The 27,506-nt window shown below is 31.9% G+C and overlaps 1 protein-coding gene across 2 annotated transcripts in view; it reads right to left on the bottom strand.

Annotated features, from left to right (window-relative positions):
* The window catches only part of exp (expansion), a 165,718-nt gene that overhangs the window by 92,619 nt on the left and 45,593 nt on the right, over positions 1-27,506 (bottom strand). The window contains exon 1 of one of the 2 annotated variants that reach the window (XM_015508113.2): positions 8,534-8,910. The exons of the other annotated variant lie outside the window; for it this stretch is intronic. The gene's annotated coding sequence lies outside the window, so the exon portion shown is untranslated. Of the gene's footprint in view, positions 1-8,533; positions 8,911-27,506 lie in introns of those variants that run through there. 2 annotated transcript variants of the gene reach the window in all.

Raw genomic sequence — 27,506 nt, 5'->3', positions numbered from 1 at the left:
TGGCGAATTAATAACGGTTCGAAAAAGTTTTGTACCAAATCGACTGTAGTTGCGGACGAGAGACATATAGTCAAGTGGAGGAGAGGAGAAGACCGCAAGGGTTACCATTTATAGAACTCGCGAGTGTAGGACGACGACGATCGGCGTGGGACGAATTACAGCACATCGCATAATATAGTATACACGTATATCGTATATTATTGTAATATTATGTACATACGCCTCAAGTGGGCCGGACGACGGTAGAACCGTACGGTGGTCGGGCGTCGGACATTTCTCGAATGCATAATGCATTTTTACGCGGTCGTTTTTTCGGAAAACCGGCGACGACGACACAATTTTATTATATTATTATTATTATATCCTGCTTACGCCGGGCATTGTTCGAATGTGGTCGAACGGCGTCGTCCGGTCAGCCAGCGCGCTCGTTTTTGGATCGAACTCGACCATCGCCGCGGACGATTCGGTAGTGGTCGTAAAAACCGTTGTCACGGCGATAATAATTAAAATAATAATACTATAGGAAACGTCGTGAGCGCATACCGAATACCGAAAAACGGGTAGGTACATGGGCGCGTACGTCATGGTCCATATTATAATATATTGCATATTTTGTAATCCTGCAAGATATTTCGATTCACGCATTATTATTATTATTATTATGCGGCGTTTTCTGAATACTAGTTTCAACCACACATCAGATGTTTGCGGATGGCGCCAGTCAAGTTTGTTGTTTTCCGCGGTTAATATAATGTCTTAACTATATGATATCTGAATATGCCGTTATTATAATATATAATATAGGCGCGTTTCGTACGGAATCATCGAAACCCGTCGTTGTCGCCCACCCGTGTAGCATCAATCGTTGGATTATTATATGGTATATTAACGCGCGACTCCTCATCATATATTTTTGATCCTACGCGATTTTCCTTCCGCCGACGGGTGAACGCACTCGCGATGCCAAAACACACACATCACTGTACAACACGATGATTATAACAATAATAATAATCCCGATACGGTATTTGCGGGTGTCAGCCTGCAGGCGCCTGAACGGACTCGATCCTTAATTATGAGTCGTACGTTGTTGGTACAATCGGGATGATGTTTGCATATACAAAAACGTGCAGACATTGATTTCTACAAATTACACCTGGAAAACGACTACCCGCAGTTGAGAACTGTTCCATAAAAATCACAAGAGGCGGTGCTGTGGTCGGAGACTTAAACGAACGGAAACACGAAATCACAGTATTATTGCTAAAAGCGTCAGGATACAATTGTTCGACTCTCCGCTGTGCAGAAAACTGTACATAATACAACCTTGAATTCGGAAATCTAACACGTGGGACGCTCCAAAATAATAAGTCAATGTCGGGAAACCAACGTGGTATATGAGGTTTTGCAACTTCCCGGACAGAATGGAATAATGACAAAATGCCGTAATAAATATTTTTGGACTGTTTTCAGTCGTCGTGGGCTGTTGTAACTTGTAATCATACACGCAATCGTATTATAATATTATTACACTCATATATAATATATAATATGGTCATAAGCCCTCCTTGGTGTGCGCGCCAATGACGTACACACGATAGCGTGATGCAGTATTGCCAGTATTCCGTCTGTTCAAAAACGTATCGACAAATCATTAACGAATAATTTTTTTTCCTAAAATTACGTCATTTGTTCACATATTACGCACTTCACATGCACCGATGACTAAAATTGCATTTCAAACAGTTAAACAACAAAATATTTTAGAATACAAAACTAAATTTAAAGTATAATATGCAATGTGCATATTATGTATTTATCTATATGATGGTAATTATTAACTTATAAATTGTTGTTTTAATATAATATATATCCTTAAACTTGTCATTTTTTTATTACAACAAATCAGTAATGGCGTCTTATTCTCAAAACGACTTATTTTCATAAAAACAATCGTGTGATAATCTGACTTCAGGCTTTTGTCCAGAACCATCTATAGACCGCGAATGACCTCATCAATATCATTCGAAATTTAAAAAAATTTAAACACTTGGCAGCTATTTTCTATCCGATATTTTTTTTTGAAATCCACCGTTAAAAATATTTTAGCTTTACGATATGAATCCAGAATTTACAATCTTCTTATGCACTAATTTAATCCTAAATTTTATTGAGACTACGAGTGATTGATCAACTTCCGAGAGATAAATATATATATATTATATTATATGTATACGCTTCGTAGATGATACGAGATACCGGGCTTGGTTTAATCCTAGGAACAATTTCTAAAAAAATAATATAAACTGGTTTGCAGCGTGACTCGCGACAGTTGTTTTACATATTATCGATAACTACTCGTATACCTATACCGACGTTTTAGTACGCATATAGATATATTTGGCGCGCATGTGAGAAGTTTCTAAAGTAAAAACGTCTTAGTCAAGTATATATATTATATTCAAATTTAAAATTTAGAGTATTTATGATTAAAAATGTAAAAGTCAATGGATTTAGAATATTGCACAATGGTTATTTTACTGATATTTTTAACGGAGAAAGTGCTATAATAAGTTGCAGTTGGGTACAAACAAAAGCACGCGGAACGTAATAGTAATATATTAATATATTATTATTATAATTAGTCTCATTGTATATACGTTCGATTAAATAACAAACGACAGCCTCAATATACATCGTACATCTCGTAAAGCTCATCCGTCTAGGGAAACGGTGTACCTTGTTGGTAAATCAAAAACGGTACGCTCACTATAATAGTCGAATATAACGTGATTTTCGAGAAAATCGAATAAAGTCATTCTGTAGTACAGACCAGAAGCGACGACGAACGGCAAAATATTATCGCAATAGTTTTCACCGACAGCACTCGTTCGTCAAATCCTGAGCGGAAGAGAAAGTCGAAAGCTATAACATTATATATATGTACTCGGTGATACGCACTCCTATTCTATATAAATTATAAACACATAATATACGAATGTGTGTGTCTATAAATAATAATATACTGTCGAGTGCGACGATAGATTAATTTATTGGGTAAACGTCCAGTAGTCTAGGACGATATTCTAGCATGCTTTGAGTCTTAGAACTTTTATACTTAAAGGCCATGCGTGTCTTAAATCATTTTGATTTTCTATTCAAATTATATATAGTAACCACGAAAATGATGCAAAATTCTAATTGTATGTGTCTAGGTTTGAACGAGTACAATATAGTTTCTGAGATATTAGTCCTTATACCCGTGTAATGTGTATGCAACCTTTATGTACCCTCTATGAGAATAACTGTAGTATCGATTTAAATTTAAAAAGAGATATTCTCGTTAGTATCGCCCAAAGGTATCGCGCCACACAATGAAACTCATCCTAATTAAATGCACTGCAAGATATCTAATCTAAATCTATATCTAAAAAGTATTTTAAAATACGTTCCCTAAGAATATAATAGGTACATAAAAATCATAAATTGAATAAGTGTATATAATAATTAAAAATAAATAAAACGGGAGCGAGCACATGATTGACAAATTACTGACCCATCACTTATATAGGTATAGGTACATTGTGTATGTGAACGCTCTCGTTTTGAAGTGGTCGGAGGGCAATAATCGTCGGGGAAAAATACAATTAATATTTTACCGAACACTCCACGGGAAAATCATTTTTTTAATAATAATGTTAAAACGTCTAGTTATTATAATATACCTAATATATACAGACAGGATGACTCGTAGTTTTGCCGGACGAATTTTCCGACTCTACACACGTACATAGCTGATTATTATTATTCACGACAGATTCCGCGCGTGTAATTCGGTTTTCCGACCTCTTGCCTTATCCAAACACACCGCAACTACAACACATGTGTCTTGTTCGCAGGACGTGCGTGAACCGCGTTTTTTACCCACACGGCGCAACCTTGACTCGATTAGCACACGGTTTTTTTTCCCCCATTCGCATCTTGTTTGCGTTTTTAACAAGACCATCAGTTACTATTTTTTTACTCGATACGTGTATATTTTGTACACACACTCTTTCTTTCCACCACACGCACACGCTATCGGTTTTTTTTTTATTCCTTCCGTCGCGTATCGCTTTTTAAATGCTCCGTCAGTCGTCTATACGCGTGTTTGTGAAGACGACAGGTCTGGTAATGAGACTATGACATCGACGACGACATATATTTTATCAAAGCCGCATTATTGTTATACGCGCACGTCCATAAAGTGGACGAGTGTAAGTACCTAAAGTGGCAGTATATACTCGCGTTTTGCCCTTCGTCACGGGGGTACGATGACCACACTCGCGTCAATAATGTCAAAAATCATAATATTGTTATCTTTTGTAGGCACGTAAAATGCTGCTGTATAGTGTATATAAATCGTTAAAATATTAATATATGAGGTGTATAATAAACGGAAAGAGATTAAACACTATATAAACCTATATATATATAGATACACGGTCACCGCGAAAAACGCCATCACCGACACGTGACAACCAACAAATCAGAAAATAAGATAAAATTAGAATTTAATAACTAACAAATAATATATTCAATTCAATAAGCTTACAGCCAATTGGAAAACCATATCACACCTTAAATCAGTAAAAAAAATGTAATCTATATTATTGTAAGTACCACAAAAAATTAATATTTTGTACCTATGTGTACGTATGTCTATGAAAAATGTTATTATGTATCAAGAAAAACAACAGAAAAATAAAGAATTTTAGATAGAAGAGTTATTTTTAAATTAATTGAAAAAAAATAGTTAGTTTCGTAACTTTCAATCAAACCAATTGAGTTGTTAAGTTAATGTTAATTATAAAATGAAATTAACTTGATAGTCGAGTTTAAAATTTAGAAAAAAAATAACTTTATGACTTTGCCAAATTGCATATTACCTATATGTGAACATGTGATGGTATGGCCATGTATGTGTCTTCGGATTGTGCAGTGAGAAAATAATATAATAATATACATATAACTATAGGTACCTTGGTAATAATAATACACTGCACCAGACGACATTTTATCATCCACTGCTCTGAATAATAATTAATCACGTTCGTGCGCAATACGGTACGCTATACAATACTACTACTTTACGTACCTACTTATATATATATATATATATATACATTATTTTATATCCGTACGTATATATATATATATATGAATGTATACATTATATTATTATTATTATACGCAGCGATTGTTTTCGGGGTTTTGTGCACGAGTGTGGGAACGGAGAACATGTCATCGCGTTCACGATGCACGTATCGTGGACGAGCAGCGTCATGTGTGCAGTATACGACATACCTATATAATATATACTATATGGGTACACCTAGCGACGGGTAGGTATGAGTACGTGATTTGGGACCCGAGAAGCGACTGTGATCGGAATAATATCGAACCGGAAAGTTTACCGTAATGTATATAATGTGTCCCGTCATAAGTTGGGTATAATGTTATTTTTATATGTGTGTATATAACCTATACAGTTGCACGACGGGCTGTGAATTCCAAAACTCAAACGTTTGGTATAATGTGTATTTTGTATATGATACGATATATTGTGCGTTATAATCCACCATGACTATATGGCGGAGTATTAGCTGCTGCTTTCTATAAACTATACGAGCGCACACATCGCGTCCGCAAATGATTCGAATGACTTCTGTTTTGTACATAATTATAATACTTATTTATATTGTACACCGCGATAACCACCGATGCCAAAATAATAGTGTTGTATATGTCCTGCACCAATACACCGCCCAACGCCGGATCGATTAAATCGATCGGAATGCATTTATTATAGTATGCCTATACCTATCACTATTAAATGTTATAGGCAATATTATTAGGCGGTATACCTATTTGTTTGACGAACGGATACGAAAACGTGAAGACCGAAGGACGTCTAGTCACTTAGTTGACTGCACACGAATATCGTCGTCTGATATTATTTTATCGAAAACGATGGCACTTTTAATACGGCGGAGGGGGTATGACACTATAGACAATTATTTATGTTACTGGCGACTTTTTTTTTACACGTCAAAAACCATAAAAACAATTTCAATTCGACCTCATTGCCATTATTTTCTATGTAATTATGTTTAGCCAATTACTTTTCTGTGTAGGTATACAGTGCAAGTATACATATAATACGTACGCGCCGTTAAACTATACACAACCAGTGTCGGTAATAATAATAGTAATAACTAATAATCAATGTCGATCACTTGGCGTTGTACTTGAAATTGGCTCGATAATAAACTAGCCGCGACCAGCGTGTCCAACTCAACGTTTTTGGTTACCTTCATGCGATTTATATAGTTTATTGAATAATTTAATGTATACAAAGAGGTGGCGTAGTCATTCGCAGCAGTGCATTGTGAACTCTAACCATCAATAAAAGTTCCACAAGCGTATTACATCGAGAAGTATGATTGTTGGTTATGATTATTAAATAATACTACTGAATGTTAAAAACTTATTCATAATAATATGATATACCTATTATCGAAACTCAGACATACAAATTACTAGGTATGGTTTTAAAAAAAAATTGTTGGCCCGTACATGTGAATAATGTGATAGGTATTATAACTATTTCAGGTCTTTATTAACATTTTATAAATTAAATAATTAAAATAAATTAATGTACATTATATTATATTATATATTTTATAATTTGTATTTATATTCTTGAAATAATAATAAATATTTTAAAGAACCAAATTATATAACCTTGTAAAATTACATTTAGATATAAGTATTAGGTACAATTCTTCGGTTTTATAAAAAAATGTAACGATTAATTAACTTTTAGAGACGATAATAGTGAGAATTAGTGTACATAAAAGTGTATATTATATATATATATATATATATATATACACATAAAGGTAATTTATTACGGCGTTCAAGAACACGTTTTACTTGCCCCTTATTATAGTGGTTTTATGCCACCTGTGAAAACACTTTGGTTGTTCGATTCGATTAACGGGTGTGTATAAACAATATTCAGACAAATAATTGTCGTTGTATATTATTTCTAACAAATCAAAATTTGGCAAAATGAAATAGATTGTACATATTAGATAGTATTTGAACGGTATATTGTATCTATGCGTGTGCATTTGGCCTAGAATACGATTGAACTCGGATAGTCAGACGGCAATCACGATATAAAATAATATTATGACGATTGTGTGTTAAAAAACGATTAGATCCGCCGCATTAATTGCGTTTTAAACGCTGTTTTATTATAATCGAATTGAATGTTTAATAGTATGCGAAATATTCTGATCGGGAGACAAAACGCACGCCGAGATGTGCACTACGGGAGATCATTGTACCTATAGGTTTTAATAATATAATACATCCCCGGCAACATTGAGGTTTGAGTTCAACACGCGGTGAGCAGCGTAGTTGTCTGGGAAATAATAAAATCTAACGAAAAAATGTTCAAATTTAAAATAATATGTCTTATGTGGCAATAAGACCGCGGTGTCTCTATATTTATTATTTGTTTGTTTTTGTGTTTTTGGAAAACCACCTCGCACGGGCACGTTAGATATTGTGTACATCTAACTGTGGTGTGGCTTTCGTTACATTATATATAGATGTATGGTCAATAAAAGTAAGAATACGAGCCTTGAGGCGTTGATTAATTTATATACTCGCAGTACAGTAACACTAGTTACGTTCACCATACGCGCGAGTAATCTAAAAAAATAAAACCACTGGTTTTCTATAAGTAATATTTTAAGAGTATAAAACTTAAACCGATAAATTACACCGTACCGTAGTAATTGCATCATAAATATAATTTTACGTTGAAAACGTTTAAACAGTTAATCTCACCAGATTTTCCTAATCGGATAACAAATATTGATTTATTTTCTGTGTTACTATCACTTTTTCCATTTGAATAGTTACTAAATTCTATTTAATCTAGTTTTATGTAATATTACTCAAAAGGATTTTATTTTATTTTTTATTATTTATATTATGTGAAACCCGGGAAACTACTGCCCGTATAGCGTGTGAAGATTTATGTACTACATTTCAAAACTTTGTAATCGTGGCAACAATGTTATTTTAATAAAAACGTAATCACATAACCAAATACTGATGAAAAATTAGAAATCTGTTGAAAAATTAGTTCACACAGTAAATAATTAACAATTTGCAACCCTCGTATACTGTGGCGCTACAAATAATAATGAAGTTATTGCTAAAACCCGATTTAAATATAAATTAATTTAATATGATTTAATACGATACCCACGATGTCTTACGTGTATATAGGATATGTGATTTATATGACTCTTTCAAGTTGATACATGGAAAATTTTTGAAAATGAATTCTATGCCAAGATAAATTAAATAAAAAAGGCTGCATAGTAGTAAATATCCATCACCCCTATGGCTCTATCACACAAACGACTAAGAATAATAAAATATTATTTTAAGACGATTAAGTATTTACCGTTCGGATTTTTAACGTTGTGAAATCCGTTGGACTGTGTGTTAGGTGTATATAGCCGAATCCCAAGTATGTATTTTTCCTTGGAGCCTTTTGATATGGTTTTTCGCCTCAAAAAATGTTACTATTAACGAACGCGAAAAAAATATTAAAACGCACGGCGAAACAAGACGCAGTGTTATAACAATATAACGCACAGCGAAAATAATAGTTTTGCTCGATTACAATAATTATTATATTATTATCAAAAAAACTAAACACACGTGGGTAAAATAACGCAGACGGCGAATACGACGTTCGGCGGCGGCGGCGGCGACGACGACCGGAGAGAGTTGCGAACACGACTGCACAGGATGGCACGACCACCACTTCTGAATTATTCTGATCGGCGGCGGCAGCAGCGGCCGCGGCCAGTGTAACACACTCTTACACAACTTTCCTACGTAGCGCCATCAGCTGCTGCTGCGGCGGCGGTGACGTGCCCACTACCACCGTCGCCACTGCCTCCACACCCCCTCCCACCACCAATTGGATCGACGACGACAATCTCTAAAATAAATAGCTGCGTTCGCGTATTACGATAATAATAATATTATTAATATTGTATCATTATATTATACCTACGCGTCGTTCGTCGTTTTTTTTTCGCATCTGTTGTTACGCTAGCGCGAGTTTGGTTGTCTACTCGGAACGCCAGAATTAGCAAGCGAAAAAATACGATTCGTCTTTATATTATGAGTAGTGCTTGGATTTTGATACAAAAACAAATTCTTTCCAGGTGCTTTGAAACGTTGATATACGTAAGTATTAAATACGTTTTGGGTGATACTTCAGATTATTTTAAAGTCATTTTATTTTTGCATTTTTTCACAATTTTAGTGCATTTTCTTAGTTTTTAGAGCATTTTTCGCGATTTATTCATAAAACGAACGAACATTTTTGTAATTATTAAGAGACTGTCAGCGGTACGAATAATAAATTATATGGCACGGCAATTTATCATTGATAACAATTTTATAATAGTAAAACCTTTCCACTCAAATTTGTCACCGTTACATACCTGTATATTATGTATTATTAATTTTATTACAACATACATACATAAAAAACAAATAAAATACATTACCGTAGTATCATTTAAAAATTTTTTTTTTATATGTTTAATCTATAATAATTTTAATGCATTTTTTGTTTTTAAGTAATTTTAAAATTTTTAGGGCTTTAAAATCCACATCCTAATAATTATGAGAACACATTGTGAGAATGGCTCATACTAAAGTGTTATAGTCTATAGATCAACTATCAGCACAATTTTGTTCAAACATTTCAAGTGGATTACAGAATTATCATATTTTAACTTCTATTAAATCATCATAGAAAGTTAAATAAACATAATACTCGTATTTCTAATTTTTCATTTAAATTTTTTAGAATGTTTGCTGGCAAAATGATAACGTATATTAAAAGTTGAAGTGTAAGTATATAGCTACCGAGGTTATTTAAAAATAAATATATTCCAACTGCTCGCCAGTATTTCACAAATATTACCAATTTCCCTATCGTTTGCAATGTGCGCAGTATATTTTTACATATTGTATATTATTATGATTACTATGACTATTGCGTTCTCACGGTCGAAATTTAACAATAAATTACTTTTTTCCATCCAATACTCGTTTTTGATCGAGTTATAAAAAAATTATTATGCGCGTAGCGTAGAATTTCGACAACAGCGAGTAGGTAACTAAAATAAATTTGTTTGATATTGGTTTCACAACAATCCAATCATATTATTATCAAAGAAATATAATTTTGTCTAAATTTCTAAAAAAAAAAAAAAATATCGATATTAACACTAAACGTTCGTGATACTATTACACGGATATTATAATTTCAAATAGCATATTATTATTATTATTATGTGCCAATACTATTATTAATACTTTTCATCAAGTCATTACACCAGTTTTTTTATTGCTGTTAATAACTCATGTTTAACATAAACTATTGTTGGTCAATACCAACTTATAATTGATACATTCAAACTATAAATAATAAATCGTATGGTTTACTCAACTAATCGAAGAAAAATAAAATAAAATATTTAAAAAAAAATAATAAACGCTTGCCGTGCATAGTCGAAAACATTTATCATTGATATTCATTATTTCACTAGGAAAAGTTAACTATTTTTATCGCCGATATGTTATATTCAACTAATACAAAAAGTGTTTTATTTTGTCTACACTCAATATGACGAATATAGACTTATTATACATTATATAGTTGACAACTTTCATAGTAAAATTAAGCTATCCAACAGAGACCGCTTGAATGGCCATTAAAATTTAAATCAAACATATAGTTGTATGTAACATTTAACATGTTGCTGTATTTAAGTTTTTTTTTAATTCACTAATCAATTAAACAGTAAATATAGCATTGATACAATTAAAATTACACGCGTAATCGTGATCTCAGTTGTGGTGACTATTTCTGTATTTCTAAATGGAGACATAATTTCATTAAAAAAAAAGAGTACCGGAAAAAATGTAAAGTACACCCATTTAACCATCTTAAATATGCACTTTGTACGCGCGTCACATTTACGGTTCTCAAAATAATTATTCGAAATAAACGTACTGATAAAGAAAAACGAAATGCTCAACATTCCAGAATATATTATTATTATTATTACATATGATAGGTATGAGTGGCTGTCTGTGTTGAATGTTGTTGATTACATATTATGCAATAGTTAGAATAAATACAAAATATACAGTATGCAGGTGGTACTCCGTAGTCCGAACACTTAAAAGTCAAGCTAAAAAAATTCGGCACGGTCGATTAATATGTACATTATAAATTGTGATTTGTTTATTGCCTATAATAGTAATATACGTATAATACATATATTATAGGTAATAATATGTCTATATGCACTCGTGCGTACGTGTACGTGTGCGTGTGCGTATGTGTACAACAGCTGTTATGAATATAATTCTTAATCACCTGCTCGTAAATTATGTTTAGAATTTAATTGTATAAAATTCTCATCCTAAAAAGTATAAAGCAACGATTTTGTCAACAAACCCATAAACCACACACTTTTAATCCTATATACAACTATACGTCCAAACAACAATTTAAAACAATATAAAACAACGCACAGCGCTTAGCATAGTTATGCTAATGTATTATATAAATTAGCGGACGGCACGATGAAATATTTTACAAGAGAGCAAAAATATCTGATTTTTCTCGCGAGCCACCGACCTTCGGCATACCACGCGCATATCAAAATATCAAAATCCAATAAAATTAATACGATATAATTTACGTATATTATTATAAGCGAGATCCGTAATAATTTCAAAATCGTTGTTACAATATTCTAGTAGTATTATCATGTCCTCGTCATTTATATGTTCAGAATTAGACATCAGTTAGTATTCTTGTGGCGAGGTAGCCCTGACATCGACTTAATGACTACCTAGTACCTATCACGTGGAATCAAAATTATACCAATATATAATACGCCTATGCAGCAAAGAACTGGAGCGACTGATGTGTTAGATGTATCAGACACGCGCACCAAATAATGGTTTATTTAGAACACCAGAACACGTTTTATCTATATAACCCTCTAAATGAGCGTTTTATTACAAATCAATCGTTGACAGATAACACGAATATATTTTGCAAGATTATAAACGATAATAATTATTATAAAAATATCAGGTGTGAAAATACTAGGTAATGAATACTTTCTTATGGTATTATAGGGTTTAAAAATAAAACAAACTAGTTATTATATACACACGTCAAAATATCAAACCTCAGACGAGAGTATATATATATATATATATGTAAATACATTTAAACGTTTTCTAAATTTAGCACACTGTATTAAATGTATATACGATGTGATCGCGTCACATATATAAAAATGATAATATTATAATATTATATTATATTCTTTGAACTTGCATAACTTCATTTGTTTTCAGTCAGCTCACATATGTACAATCCAACGCACGACTATCGCATATCGCATAATGTCACATATGAGCAATTTAATGCTAACTCTTATAGCGAAATGTTCAGAACGACTAAGAATAAAAAAAATCCGGTTTATAAAACCAATACATTAATTTCATATGAAAATCATATGAAATAATACATAATTTACTATATAGTATATAATATATTATACTGTATACATGTATCCTCCCGTGGTTTATTGTTTTCAAAAACAAGTTTGAACATCAATAATTATATAATAGGTTTAAGTGAGCTGCATTGCAATACTATCACTTATTACTAGGTCCTGGAACTTTATGGATTGAAAATCTTTAAAAAAATGCACACAACAAAAATATTAAAATGATTAGTAAACAACAAAAAATGACATTAAAATACGACCACAAAAATATCAAAAATTACTTTATAATCATAAAATCCATGTTAATTGTAATAAATGATTATAATTAATTACATTTTTTAAATGTGTTTCTATTACTTAAACAATTTTAATTTAATTTATTTATAAAATACTTTTAAACAATAAATGAGTTACATGAACTTGTTCTAATGAACAATTAAAGTTTGTGATAGTTAAGTTATAGATAAGCTATTATCTATGAAAACAAATAAAATAATATATTTTATATTATGCGGAATTTAAAATAAATTAATACACTATATTAATGTAATAAATATATACATAACCCAATAATGGCCTATGTCACCGAAGGTAAATTTGTGTTAGGTATATATATATATGATGGTTAACTGTTAACTATATGAAACTTTAGTGGCGTATATATGTAAGAGAGATTAGGGGTTCAACTCCTACTACGAAATTAAATCATATACACGTCACTAAAAAAAGTTCTAAATAAATAAATAGCGCACTACAGACAAATAACTATATGCAATTTAAGCATAATAGTTATTTATTTTGAGTAATTGCAGACCAATATTTATTTCTATAGAATAACCCGAATCAACAAAATATAAAACACGAGTTGTATAATTTATAAACTATATCAGTATTAAATTGTTAATACTTTGGAGTAATCAGTTGTCAAGTAGAACTATATAATAATCCATGATACCCTGTAGTACAAGTATTTGTATTTTACACGATCAACTTAGCAGAAATATTTGTTCTTTACAAACTGCCCCTGTGACATAGTGACATTGATTGGATGATATTAGTATATGTAGTATTATTTTTTCAATATATAGGTTACCTATATTATCTTGTATTGTTTACATTTTCAAATTAACGGTACATATCGATTAAAGCCCGCGGTTACGGATTTCCCATTATTACTTATTATGTTTTATTCTACTTCTATTTGCATAACGGTGGTATGTAATATAATGATTATTAAAATTGCATTAGCCAAAACTCGAGCGTGAAAAAGTCGGCTGCGGCCTTCACGTTAGCCTGCTGTTTCCGAACTGTATATATACCTATATAGCTATATTATTTTATAATATATGGTTGATACATATATCATAATCGTAATGATATAGCATAATATGGTTTTAGAAAAATCGATTTGCTCTTCGTTTACAGATTAATGACGCGAATGACACGCGCACTATACACGCGTCTGTGAAATAAAAATATTATGCTCGCGTATTCTATACTGCTGCAGCAGACGCGTAATGAGAAGAAAATATAAACGATCAATAGTCGCATAAATCTTCAATTCATCGGCCATTTTTGTCCCGCGAATACGTATACAATACTTATATACGATAGTACGATACGCATAACCATGCGGTATATACCTACACCGAACCAAGCAAATGAATATAATAATATATGGTGTTATTTAAAACGACGGTACACATATTATATGTATACAAACACTCGCGCTTGTAATATACGCATATACGACTTGTAAATGAACGATATATTACACTAATAATATACGCCGCGGTCACATAGTTCGTACACAATATATATATTATTATTATATAAATATATACATATACTCCAGCAGTCACCTCGCATGTATAAAATACCATAAAGGGTGTTCATCCTCGTATATAATAACTTATTACCCACTATACTATAATATATTATATATATATTATTAATAAGTTTTTTTTATTGCCGTCTTCTAGAAATTAAATTAACCGGATGCCGAATTTCGAGTTTTCGACAAAAGAAAAACAGAATGCTACAAGCATTTAACGTTAACGAATAAGCTAATTTTTCCAATTTTTCCTATATTTCTAACCATAACAAAAAAATACACTTTCCCTCGGCTTTTTTAAAAAAATTTCACCATTAGAGTGCTATGTTAAGAAAAAAAACCATGTACTGATGACCTAATAGAATATACTGAAAGAAACATTCGAGTTATATTGGCGAAAGACAAGAGTGTAAAAATTCATCACTAGGAAATGTGTAAATAAATAATTTTAAATGTAAGTATCGAACTCAATTATAATCATATATATATGGTATTGGAGAAACACTGAAATTTTCAACGCCAGAAGACAAAAACTTTTGTTTTATTTAGCCTTAGAAAAATTTCACCTATAGCGAATAAACGGTCCTGCACTTTGTCACTCCACCCCATAACTTAACAAAACGCTGGTGGAAAGTTATTTTTATATTATGATGATGAATCATTTTAATACCACTATATATGTATGTAAAAGATTAATATTAATGCAAAAATAAATAATGTTTTGAAAATAAAAATCTTTTACTGACTACTGTATAAATTGTTTTCTTAAGCTACTTACGCGAAAATCAAAATATGTCATACACGTCGACGGATACTGTAACATATGCCATGTGTTATGTCAAGGGACCCCACTTGAGAATTTCAAAACCATTTAATAAGCATTCGTTTGTGTCACAGTTTTGAATTATAATTCCGCAATTTGTGCTAAATCCTTTCCTAAGATACCCAACTTTGAAAATGACAGGGGCTCGTTATCCCACCCACTATGGAATTTCAAAACCAAATTTACGAAATTCGTTTGTGCTTCGCTTATGCTGGTCCATGCTTTTGACCCCGCTGATTGTATTATATTCAAAATTTAAATGCATGTGAGCTGCACGACTCGTGCGTGGAAAAATAATTTTTTTTGTTTTTCGTCAATTATTCTACAATCACGTTTACAGCAACATAATAATAATGTTATCATCCACACGCCAGTTGTAACCCGATGAGTGATTAAAATTATACAAATTCGTGTGACTGTCGATTGTATGAGTACATATATATATATATATATAAGACACGAATACGGTGTAACTTTAATAGCTGTTCGGTACTAACGTATGACCTACCTATAATACTATAGGTACGTTATTTCTGCAGCTGTAACATAAACAAAAAAGTACTATTTGTTCGAATCGTACACAATCTAAAGTATGCACGTAAATTATACGAGAATACGCACCATCCACTAAATTTGAGTACCTAGTGCAGAATATATTATAATAAACTAATATACATAATATTATGAACTTGCAGCATGATTTGTAAAATTATTACTATCATCGATTGGTTTTGAAGTAGACCCACGTCCCTCATGTACATATTATTATATTATGACGTATAGATTTAAATTTTATTTACTTGAAAGTTTAAACTCTATGTTAGCTGCTGTGGAATCACGGCAAATGTATATTTATTATTTTATATTAAGCGAAATCGAATACACCTCGCTATAATACACTGCACAGTGTGATTCTGTTTATTATACGAGATTAAAGGTATCTTACAGTTGTGTTTTCGTAATTATACAATCGTCTATATCTATGTCCTTTATATATTATAATATATTATGTATAAACAAATATAATACCTGCAATATATTATAATTTATATTTATCCATCTAACTGTCTTCTGCCAAAATCTAAACACTTATATACCTAGTAGTCATTATTGTTTCATTACATATTATGTATAACTATATAAGATTTTTTTATAATGTAAATATTGTGTATATTGATTATTTTAATAATTCATTAAAAACTAATATCAAAGTCTTATATTATGTTGACGCAGTCTCTCAGATTTTTAAAACAATCTCGAAAATTAAATATCTATTATGTATTTCACCCTAATATAATAATAGTGATTTTCTTATTCGTATAAAGTCTTTTAAAATCGAACAGAGTTATACTGACGAGGAGATAAACATATATTACGTTTATGTGAAATTTAATCACATTTTTTCACATCGTATTGGTAGGTGGTTACAGCAGGTTACTGGTAGGTAGGTAGGTAAGTAGGTAGGTTAGGTACAAGTGGGTAGGTAATATATAAATGCGTTTTGTTTATACACAAATATATATGCCTATTGCCTATATATGTATATGATATATCGATATTGTAACGACGACAGGTCCGATCGAAACCGTTATAATATGATATTATGTAGGTATACCGTATAAGAGCGGAAAAATTGGATTCATATATCACATACGAATGTGTTTATATATTGTGTTATATTATGTTATAAATTATATTCGACTCGAAGAAAAACCGCAAATACAGCATTATACATAAATGTATGTATACGGGTATACATATACATATACATTATCCATATAGGTATTTTGTTAAGTATATTATACTGTGGTCATTTTACATTTAGGTACACATCCATATATTAACGGATAACTGTGAAACGTAGATATAGGCCGGAAGATCACAATAAAAAAAAAAAAAAAATGATAAAGATAATGATAATAGAACATCGATAACAACGATGTCAATAATAAATAAATTAGTATACAAATAAATACTGCGGTTGCAGAGTCGGACTGGCGATTCTGGGGAAATATGATCACGAAGTAGTTGGAAAGTGTTTATCGCGGTTGTGTAATTTGCGTGCGCAGATGGAGTACACGACGACTACGACGAGAACGTTATAAATACTACATTGTAATACCGCTACAAATGCATAGACATTACATATTATTATTATTATTATATATACTCGAGTGTGTGTTTGTGCAGTATATATAGGTAACGCATAATAACGACCGTGAAGGTCGCTCGGCGCGTATCAACGTTCGGAAAATCGAACCCGGTAAACCGGATTTTGACAGTGCCAAGTCCGGTCAGTGTATCTTCGTTTTTGATGGATTTATCGTGTTCAACAATATTGATGACTCGATACGCATAGATATAATATACGATACAATATACGTATAGGTTACCGTACCTATACTATATAGTTACTACTTATCATACTACGCGGTCTACACGTCATATTTATATTATTTCAGATAATTTATCTGTATAGGTTGTTGTTATTATTATTATTTTTGTTTATGAATATTTCGATTGCCACGGACGGGTAGTAACGGTAAGTATATTATATTAATATAATAATATGTAAAATATTGTGTTTATTATAGATTCAGATAACGTACGTACATTATGCTGTTGTACGTGACGATGATGTGCAAAAATATGCTGATTCCGTTAATTTAACATTCACACATACATAATAGCGAACAGCTCAGTAGGTTAAGACATATTATAATATGACGTTTGTAAATAATTTTATAATTCACATCAGTATTGTATTACATTGTTATGGGCGATTTTATATTGTTACCAGTTATAACTGATCACTGCGCTACATTGGACACAATATAATTTCCTGGGCCAAATTTTGGAATATATTTATCGTTATACCAATAGGTATTGCTACATATATCATCACTCGAACAACATTCAACATACTTACATTTAAAAACATACATAAAATACATATTTTTCGGTTTAAAATTTAAAATATTATTGAATTTTTTTTTATATAATTTAAACTTTGTATAATAATTAGTTTCGATAATTACGTGACATAAAATACAAGATATAAATAAAAAAAGAGAGAAGATGTCTGATTATACTAAAATTCCTGTATGGTTGAAAAAGGATAAAATCTACAATATAATATTTTTTTGTTGGGTTGAAAAGATATTTTAGTAACGATAGGAATGTTGGCACAGTTTAAAAATTATTGTATTTAAAATACAGTTTTCATTAAAATGATACATAAATCCAGAGGCAAAGATAATTTACAGAAAATCGAAATATATTAGAGATGGAAAATTGATCACTTACATATTTTAATTCATTATTATACATCGAATGCGAAATAAATATATTGTAATGAGCTTAATACATATTACTTTTTTAAAAGGTATATTAAAAAGACCATGCGGTATCCCGCATCTCTATGGAGCTATATATTGTAGCTTTTTTATGGTTTTTCTTCTAGATGAGATATTTAAAAAAATAAATTAAAAATGCTATTATTGTTGATATATATATATACACACTATTCAGAGTAATAAATACGTTCTCACTAAAATCGCTCAATTGAACTCAATATGTTTCATATATGTATAGTGTATACGTACCTAATATATTGTATATGTACTATCAGAGAGACAGTAACACGACGTCGTACGTCCTTTCATTTAATGCACGAACCATTGTGTTCGCAATAAAGCTGGTTACACAATAGCCGTTATAGATATTTTTTTTTTATTTATATGTATAGTGAACGTGTCAAAACATTTTACTGATGTCGCACTATATAATATTATGTATAGATACACATAGACACATGGTATACAGTGACATTTGTCATATTATCGTGTTAATAATTTCCGTGTTTTATAACAATAATATAACATATAACATAGGGTATATATTATATATATAATGTATTATAGAATATAGAGAGTAAGAATATTGTCGATACCAAAGGTGGTACCTATAAACATAGTACATAATATTCTTTATTATTATTATGCGGTATTGTGGTACCTATTATATTTACATCTCTGACCATTGTGTAACGTAAAAGTATTATAATCATAGATCACTGCAAACGAGCTTAAGATATTATATTTTTGGAGACTTTAACGAGTACGTCCAATATAAAGTGAGCGTATACCCATGATAATCCACTCCAGTATAAAAATAATATAGTGTCGGTAATCGGCATATAGATATGTAAATATAGGCCTATAAGCATTAAATTCCCCCTAACTTAATGTTTACAGCCATCTCCCCGACTTCGGTCCTAACATTTTTCTACACCTAAACAAGGCAAAATAAATAAAAGTCAGACTACGACTTGCAAGGATTTAATATATAATACGTAAAATGTACGTCGTAACATTATGCAGTGGCGTAGCTAGGAATTATCCAAGAGGGGAGGGGGGTTATCTTTTTGCAAATCATTAAAATCATTTAACCGTTTGGATTCTTACTTCGTTTTCGTCATAGAACTTCTCTGTTTTTGTGGTACCAGCGCCTAATGTGTATTAATGTGTTATCACTGCGACACTGCATTATACAATCAAAAATAATGAGTTATTATTAATGTATCCTTTTTTAGGCCAAGGGGAGGGGGGGAGCTATTTGACCCCTTAAACTCCCCCCTGGCTACGCCACTGGCATTATGTATATTGGTCCTAATAAAATAAATAATATATAAGGGTATATGGTATATACGGAGGTGATCTGCAGTGTTAGTTGTATGTATATAATATGTTTTGTCACCGATCGCTGCAGCTCGTATAATTTAATATCAACATACCGACACTATCGCTGAAGCACAATGGGTCTATTGCGCCGAAGAGCACTCCGCTGACACAAGTATTTTATTTGTGGCTTTTTACACTTATAACGCTTTTTGCGTGTAGATACCTATATACCTAAAATATATTATATACCACATCACACTTCGACCCGATGCACATTTCTACAGCACGCCGCAGCCACGTCCATATATATATATATATGACAATATTTATTTATATATATACCTATATACATATGTGATATAAGCTCCTCATCGCCGCACATATATGTTATTATATAATATATATAAGCCGTTTTTTTAGTATAGGAACAAACGTCGTCAATCTTTCAACGCGTGGTAGATGCGTGCGTGAGTGTGCTATCCAAACGCGCGCGGCGATATCATCGATAACCATTGAAATCCGAATGGGATGTTTTGCATTTTCCCCGACCACCGCCATAGCTGTATCATATATAGGTAACTATGTATATATGCATTATATACTGAATGCACTGACTATAGTATATATACGCTGCACAGAGATTAGTGTCAAATCGTATAGACCTATAAAGAACCGCGTGCGAGGAATGTGTGCAATCGGAAACAATGGGACGACGTATGGTTGGAACACGCGCGCAATAATGAGACACGGCCGATTCTATATAGGTATGATATTATTGTGTGTGCAGTGCGCGAGCGTATACAGACTCGGCGCGTGTATACATATAATTTGTATCTTCCGATTTGCTAAAACTTGAAAACGAGATTGATTTACAAATAAACTACTACGCATATTTTATGTGCAGGTGGGTAATAGTTACTAATAGAAACTATAGAAACTAACAGAAAGTATTTCAAGTAATATTCTGCTACGGAATACGAAATTAAAAACGAATGTTATAATTCTATAGTATTCTCTAGTGAAATATTTTTAAAAACAGTAAATTAAAATTGTTAACCATAATTGTTATTTTTACCGATATAAAATCATGCAAAAGAAATATTTTCAAATTGTTAGTGTTTTTAGAAATAACGAGTGTTTTACGTTAAACTGGATCACCCGGTATAAACATGTATATTTATTATATCGTTGTATAATTAATCAATCTAGATTTATGCAACAATTCAATATCTAATCGAATGACATACATAAGTATTAAATAGTATTACTATACCTATGTATAAAATATAATGCAAGTATACCTACGGCAATCACAGATAAAACCGTTATCATTAAAACATTTTTCGAATGCCACGTACCTAATGCATACAGTTCACTCGGCCGCACATTAATTATAATAAAAATGTTTCACGTTCCCGAAAATTTATTCTATTGCTCAACGCATAATAATTAATACATTAATATAACGTTATATAATATTATTAGGATATTATACGAATTACCAAAAACTTAGGTATATTGTTTTTATTATTATTATGGTACACTTACGGTTTACGTCATCTGGAGATTTGAGTTATTTAAAGCCACAGCGTTATTAATATGTATAGCTATATTTTTTAATTGTTTAATTTTATATTATATCATACAGCATATTGTGTATATTCGGTTACTAAATACGGCCAGCTAATGATGAACATATCAAAAAACTCGTTTTTGCAATTTCTCCGTCAACTACTCAATAATAATATATAATATACATAGGTTAGATACTTATACGGTTAGGTTGGACGTCATTTACTACAGTAAAGATTCTCAAAAATACTACATCGAATATACGTTTATAGCCCGAATTGTTTTCATCAAATGTAGTCGTGGAATCGTAATTACACGACTTTCAAATACCGATATTTAGAGATTAAATTTAGCTCATAAAAATAATAAACTACCACCTTGACGACGACAAGAAATCTGACAAAATTCGCAATGTTCGTGTCCTCGAGAAACGATGATAATATTACGTGATTGGATTTTGGGACAATATAAAAATAAATGAATAATAATTCTCAAGAACGATTTTAGTGCCTATGCCGGTCGTCGAAATACGGTGTATACCTACGCATATAAAAAAAATATCAGAAAAACACGTATCGTTTAAGTGAATTATTCAAATCGAAATCAAAACAAAAAAAACGCGTTTTGACGAGTAATACAATATAATATCACCCAAAATAGTCATAACGACGGTAATTATTCCGCGCAGAATATATAAAATAAAATAATAACCTCAACAATTACATTTTTATTTTCTAAAAAAAAAATCATAGGTACTGTGTATTTTTATATATTCTCCAATTATTATGGAAGGGTAAATATTGAAACGCTGCAATTACGGTTAGTTGTACCCATTTCCATCTCACATACCAAACACTAATAAAAGCAATTTCGCAAATAGTCGTGCGTAGGGGTATGCAGCTGCATACACTGAAGTTCTGTGAGGGTGAACATCGGGCTCTGGAAAATTGAAATATCCATTAATCGGTTATCAACTACCAAGTATTTGCGAAATACATACATTTTGTATTTTGTCATGGTATTTATTACAATATTGTTTTAATTAAACAGTAGCTGGTATTTCAATATTTGTGAATTGTGTACTTATACATATTATCAGAATTTTGCGAGCTTAAAATAACTTTCAGGGTGCGCCATTGTCAGCCTTCTGCATATCCTGAAAAAGAAGTCTGCGCACGCCTGTGATTTCGGATGAAGTTGTTAGTAAGGTGCTAGGGGGTGGGGTCCACATGGATCCGGGCCGATTGTGGATATCAAAGGACGGCGATGGAGGGCCTTCCCGACAGGTACGTTTCCCATTATATGTGGATAATGGATAAATTGTTTTAATAATTATTGGCTGGACCAATAAGGGATGTATTACATGGCAGTAGAGTGGTGATTGAGTTTTTAAAGGCGATCTTCTAAGATATTTAGAGAGTGGTGTAGTCGGTCCATCGGCGTGTAAAAAAATCACGATCTACTATAGCTAGTAGTCTAACAGCAGGATTAAGGCATATCAATTTTCTAAACTGATTCTATTAGACATAAGCTGTGTTAGTGGAAAATATAAGGTAGGGTGGTGGTCGATCTGACCGGCGAGTCTCATATGAAATACAAACATGATGGTTCCATCAAGAAAAATGGCACAGCACTGATATAATATAATACAATAATATCAGTGTAATGGCTGTAGGTATGCATACCTACGTCGTTCTTAAATTATATAATAATAATATTGTATAAAATTCATTGGCGTGTAGATGCTAGAGACGGTAGAGACTGACTGAACAGCGTGCGAGCTGCCTGATCGCGGTTTTCGAAGATGACCCGCGCGCTAGCGGTTAATACCGCGTATACCCACTATGTGGTCGCGTGTACACATGCATGTCTACACGCGCGACTCCGAGTGTCTGTTTATATATATGTGTGTGTGTGTGCGCGCGCGCGACGACAGCCCCGGTCATCGTAGTTAAAGGAGGAAGTCGAGTGTACATAATACGCGCACGCATGTCTCGATCATAGTCATTAATTCATTACGATTATTATTATCTTGGTTCTTGTTATTATTATTATTATTATTACAAGCTCTCGCGTAGGATGTGATATTTTTAGCGTCGTCCAGGACGTAACTAAATATAAATGTACGAAACTACGAACCGATAAACCGGACTATAGTCTCTTCTTCTGCACCGGTGTTTTTTTAGTTCCTCCTTATTTCGCTTTTCTCGCGTAAACCGGTTGCTCTCGCAGTCATCTTACTTCACCGTCCTTGTCGGGAATGCGCCGTCGCGTTTGTTTAATAAGAAAATTATAAATAAAAAACATTCAAGACTTCACATAGCATACGATATACCACGCAAGCACCATGTGATGATATGAGTAAATTGTACGGAGTATAGACCAATCGGTAAATCGGAACAATTTCTTTCAGTACAAGCTATCGGTTACGTGTGCTGGCGGAGAGGAGTGCATTAGTAGGTAATTGTATTATTGAGTTGGAGAAAACACCAAAAACTATTATTAAAACATTTCTAAAAAATATCTGGGAGTAATGGCCACTCGTTGATTTATGCATGTAGCATGTATACACATCCGAAGGGTTGCAAAAAGGGGAGTTTGTAATTTGCACCAAATTAAAGGTATGTAATTTGCACCACTGCAAGTAGCTAAAAATAGTGTTTGTAATTTGCACCAAAATGATTATTTATTTTTATGGTTATCGAATATTCGATTTTGAAATATTCGATTTTTCCTCGGTATCTTCGTAGACGTCGAGATTAGATTGACACGAATGACAATAATAATTTTAATAATAATAATAATACGATATAATAACATATATTTTTTTTAATTGGTCAACTTTTTTCTATATTCATAATTATACAATTTTATTTAAACTTACATCAATATGTGTATAAGCTCAGCTATTTTATAAATAAAAACTAAGCTAAATTTATATTAGGATATAAAAACTTGTAAGTTTGTACTATCGAAATACTATCAAAAAAATAATCGATTTTAATTTTGGTGCAAATTACAAACGCATTTTAAAAAACTGGTGCGAATTACACATGTTGTAAATATTTTGGTAAATTTTGGTGCAAATTGACTACAGCCGCAAAAAGAGCAAAAAATACTAAACAATGTTATCTAACTAAAAACAACAATCTAAAACCAATTTCATCCAGCTAAAACATTTACCAGACGATTATCTCAAAAGAATAGAGAAAAGGCCTCCATCGTCGCAGTGACATGTATACGCTTTTTATTTGCACTCCTACACCGCATATAATCGGCTACTCCACTGACTGACAACATTATTATTATTGCGACACGTAGTATTGTATCGGATTACGGCGGCGTCGTGTATCTATACAGCTATTCATATCATATACATATTAATATATTATTATTATTTTAGTCAAGCAGATTCAAAGTCGAGTGTAAAAATATTTTATAATATCTTTCGAAATAAAGGTCTATCGAGTTAGAAGGCGACGTGATCGTTTCTTTTTTTTTACGACCAGAGACCTCCAGTTTTTTCCGCTCTATTGCGGCATCATCGATGACGCCTCATCAATAACGTGCACACGACAAAACTGAAAACAGTTCACAGAAATTTAAACACTGTTTGTACTTTCGTATAGATAAGTATAGCCGATAAAAGTACTCGTATGTATAAGCGGGTAAATTATGATAATGACAACGCGTCAGTAGTAATTGCAGCCGTTTACCATATCGTGTAACGTATTTATATACATAGTATAATGTTACAATACGAGTTAAATGTTACATTGTTTTCATGAAAAAAATAAATAAAAATGTCAGCAATGTCAACAATCGTTGTATATCATGATGATGCTACGAATTTCGATACGCCAAATGGACTTTAATTAATCGATCGGTGTCAAAAAACGTTCTTATAATAGTATAATATCGTTAAAGTATTTTTTAATCATAATTAAAGTTCTCAGATACGGTAAACCAACATATCCTTGATTTGACGGTGCGTTCAAATTCAAACTCAATCATTTCACCAGCACGAGCTACAATACTAATACGGATACCCGGACATGCAGGAATAAGAGGAAACGAAATAGCAGACGAACAAGCTTCACTCGCAATAAATAATACAGATACTCCTTCGATAGAAAAAATATCATACGATGACACAAAAAAATACATTAAAATAATCACCAACGACAAATGGCAAAACATCTGGTCCAAAAAATACCAAACTCAACGAAATCAAAGGTGACACTACCCAATGGTATACGCAAGGGGGGGCTAACGGGCTGAAGCCCCCCCCCCCCATCGCCCGTATTATTGTATTATTATTATTTTTATTTTTAAATCTACCGACGATTTAATATAGTACATATCTAAGTGTGTATTTCCCCCTTTATTACAACCACGGACTAAGATACCATATATTAGTATATTGTATATTATTACTATAATTAATATCTTTAATTGTGATGACGACCACAATCCATAGATATGTAGATATCTATAATCTATCATTACAACCGAACGTACTATGTTACTAACAATCCGAACAACGTCAATCTATAAAAATAGCCAACATTCCGATTTCCGATAATTTTTCGACTTTCTTTATTATACTTATCAGTTATCTATGTAATTTTGGAAGTTCTACAATAATTTTCAAAAACGTCACCTAAGCGATTACAGTTATTAGATTGGACTAACTAAAAATGTTTAAACAACAAAATGGGCAATAAAATACATTTAGTCCAGTCTAATAAGTTTAAAATATATTTACACTGTTTACAGTCATTGTAGTTTTTATTAAATCATAACCTTATATCGGAGATTAATAATTTCTAATATTAGATGTATTACCAAATTCATAATTATAAGAATATTTATTTATACTTATATATTATTAATTTCTAAGGAGGTATTAGAGTTGTTCTGTACACCATATTTATGTTTCACAACATATATGATCTAATTAATCGGAGGTAAAAAAATTATTTACATATCTAAAAGGGTGCTTCTAATTCAAGGATATCACTAGGTAAATCCATTTTCAAGCCCCCCCCCCCCCCCCAAATGTAAAATCCTGCGTACGCCACTGGTATAACCCCTCACTCAAAAGAAAAGAAGAAACAATAATAATACGGATAGGACACACTAGAATCACACACGGTTTCCTCATGGCCAAAGAGGAACCCCCCCATCTGCACAACCTGCGGAACAAATCTCACTGTCAAGCACATCATATCGGACTGCATAAAGTATAATCAAGAAAGGATCAAACACGGGATATCACACAACCTCGATGCAGCCCTTGGAGCCAAATTTCAGCCAATCACCAACTCAACGCAGATTTAATTAACTTCCTCAAGCAAACCAATATTTATAACCAAATCTAAACATGTAAGCAAACGAAATGTAAAAAATAAAATAACTAATGGCCTTTGTTGCCAAAGTTGTAAATGATCAATAAAAAAAATACTAATACACAACAGTTGCAATTTATTTAAAGTCTATATAGATTGTAAAACAGTTGTTAAATGTTAGTTTCAAATAAATTAAAATGTTAGTTTTAAAAACTGCAGGGACCACAATACTTTAGATAGGTATAAATCGTACGATATTGTACCAATGTATGAATAACTTAAGTATTATTGTATTATGTTAAGTGTTTTGAATTAATTATAATAATAATAATATATATATTTTAAAGCTTATAAACATTACAGCATTAATTATCGGATTATTTTAGATTTTTTTATATGTATTTCTTCAACTTATTGAATATTTAATTAAAATTAAATGTACCTGTTTTATGCACGTCATCGAAAATTTTATTAATAGAAAATCTAAATAACTACCTATCGCGACCTCGTCCTTAAACAGTAGCTCCGGGGCAAATTAAATTCCTATAC

Source organism: Diuraphis noxia, unplaced genomic scaffold (genome assembly GCF_037042655.1).
Source record: "Diuraphis noxia isolate RWA-SAM2 unplaced genomic scaffold, SU_Dnox_SAM2 contig0002, whole genome shotgun sequence".
In the NCBI taxonomy this organism is placed as follows: Eukaryota; Metazoa; Arthropoda; class Insecta; order Hemiptera; family Aphididae; genus Diuraphis; species Diuraphis noxia.
Note: the sequence above shows the minus strand (reverse complement) of the source record. Positions and strands in the feature narration are given on the sequence as shown.